The sequence below is a fragment of the Belonocnema kinseyi genome, chromosome 3, assembly GCF_010883055.1.
Source record: "Belonocnema kinseyi isolate 2016_QV_RU_SX_M_011 chromosome 3, B_treatae_v1, whole genome shotgun sequence".
NCBI classification, from domain to species: Eukaryota; Metazoa; Arthropoda; class Insecta; order Hymenoptera; family Cynipidae; genus Belonocnema; species Belonocnema kinseyi.
Genome location: NC_046659.1, coordinates 1,829,177 through 1,831,722, shown reverse-complemented (window position 1 = coordinate 1,831,722; position 2,546 = coordinate 1,829,177). Strand labels below are relative to the sequence as shown.

At 39.6% G+C, this 2,546-nt stretch overlaps 1 protein-coding gene across 2 annotated transcripts in view; it reads left to right on the top strand.

Annotated features, from left to right (window-relative positions):
- Positions 1-2,546, top strand: part of LOC117169694 (glutamate receptor ionotropic, kainate 2) — a 659,604-nt gene that overhangs the window by 163,733 nt on the left and 493,325 nt on the right. The gene's annotated exons all lie outside the window — the stretch shown is intronic.

The window sequence follows — 2,546 nt, the reverse complement described above, 5'->3', positions numbered from 1 at the left end:
AGCCTATCTTTATGGCAAGTTGATGCATTCGTCTTTTGGTCTTATGATCAGCCGTTGGTTTTGTTTTACGGTTCGCATCAACCAAAGCTCTCGCTGCATTATCCACACAATAATTGATAGCCCAGAGGTCGGATTCACCGGAAAAAGGTCCACGAAGCTCGTCATCCATTTCAGCCAGATCTTTAGACTTGAGAGAAACCTTGGTGTTGATGTTTCTCCGGGTCGTAGAGCATCGCTCTTCATCTATTGGATGCCTGCCCGCGGTTGGTCTTAGTGTCGCCTCTCTTTCTTTGTTGCCGGCATGTTCTAGCTGTGGTAGAGTAGGCGTTCCGCTTATATAGCCCCTTTCACGGAGTAGTTCATCATGGTTTCGCAGACGTTGCTGCGAAAAGTGCGATAGCTACGGGTGTTTCTCGCACCACAGAGTATGCAGTTGTGCCATTTAACCCCGTTCACGGGCCACACTCGCATCGTAGCACTCTAGCAAGTCGTGATTCAGTTGCTCCGTCCACCCAAAGGTCGCGAGATTCCGCCGATCCATCGCATTGAATCCATTTTCATTGGCTCCCCCAGCTCTAGATTGATCGGCATTGTTGGCCGACTCATTATCGGGAGCCCTGCGCGTTCTGTTGTTTTGAACCGCACTTACTACAACTATGTTTGGTGTTGTCATTGTTGTTCCCACGATAAGCTAGGGAAAGGGGTTCGTCCATCCTTGTAGAGCCCCGCATGCAAGGATAAGGCTGCGTACTCTGAGAGGTCGCGCGGTATCCCGGAGTCACCGTTCTAGACACCTCACCCAGCTGCCATTCAGCTTTCGGCACGGTTTTCACACCTCTGCTTGGGGGTTAAATCCTTCGGGACCACCCCTGGACAATCGTCCGCGACTGCCTATTTATTTTTGTAACCATATTCAGCAGAAACCCTTGGTACAGGGACCCTCTGCCCGCAACCCGAGGACGCGGTCGGTGGCTTTATCATAGGCCCTTCGGTTTGATTATTTCAGATTTTTTAGTTTAATTTTAAATGTTTGACTCTTTTTTGGTTAGTTAAATTAATGGAAAATTGTGAACTTTTTAAGTAGATCTTAGTTTTATTATATATAATTATGAAACCTCTACGATTTTAGACACAAAAATAGAGCAGAACACAAGTTCTGTCTCTTATTTAAAATTCCAACTTTTATACTATAATTGATTATATTTCTTAGGGCGAATTTCACCAACTCTGATTAAATCCAGGATTTACTAATCATGATTATTCTTTAATCAATGATTAAATCATCTTTAACCAGCGATGCGTTCTACTAAGCATTTTCAACCTCTGATTAGCTAATCGTATACTTTGCTCGTAATAAGGTCTAGTTTCTAGGTCTTCATGTTGTAATGGCGACTCTGATTAGTTAGAACGAAATTCTGCGATAACACTTGGCGCGATATTAGCATATGATAAGATTCCCAAATTTCGAGGTTACGAGCGGTTTCCGTGGCAAGAGGAATAGAAGGGAAGTGGCAATTGTGTTTTCAATAAAAACACGAATAAAAAAGAAAAGAAAAGTAGTAATTAATATGGCGGAAAAGTGGAAGAAGTAAGTACAAAAAATAATATATTTCTTTGAAGAAGCTAGTATTTTTGTTGAATTATTAAGTTTATCTGACCACAAATTGGACGCATTGCAAATATCAACAAGGCCTTTTTCTATGACGACTGTTTTTTGTATTTTTAGGGAAAAGAGCTAAGACAAAAAAGAAACTCTAATTTTACCCTAAATGAGAAAAATGCTTTTTTAGCAATAATGGAGAAGTACAAAAATATAATATAGTAAAAAAACATACGCTATAAGTAGCAAATGTAAACAAAAAACATGGAACGAAATTTGAACGAATTTAATGCAAAATGTATTTCTCCAGAGCACCATCCTCAGATTAATTAAAACTATTGTGGGACAAACTGATGCAAAGTGCTCGCAAACATCTGAGCACTCTGCGACAGAAAACCTTCAAACCCGGTAAATATAAAGAAATATCGAGAAGAATAGATTTTACTTATTATATAATTCTGCTAAATTTGATGCTCAGTTTAGTAACATTTGAATCTCAACAGGAGGTGGCAGCAACCCAGTAAATGTAGACTTGCTGTGCCTGCAAGTAAAGGAAATACTTGGAAGCGCAATTGAATCCCTTGACAATCCTTTTGATGATGATGGCCTGTCAGGTAATATATGTGCAGTGTCTTACTTTGTAGATTGAGGGTTGGTACAGGTCTAAAATTGTGAAACGGCAGGGAATTTTGGATAATCTCCAAATTTTTCCAATCTTGAGTTAAAATGTACCTTTTTTTAGTAAAAACTGCAAATATTTGTTTAAAAATGTAACTTTTTGGTGGAAAATTCTGTTTTTGTTGCTTGCAGAATAACTTTTTAAAACAAAAATGAAATTACATTTTTGACTTACCAGGTGTATACATATGAAACCGGTATTGCCATTTAGCGGCCAGTAGGCACACTTGTAGGCACTGTCGGAACTTACCATTTGTGCTAATTGGCG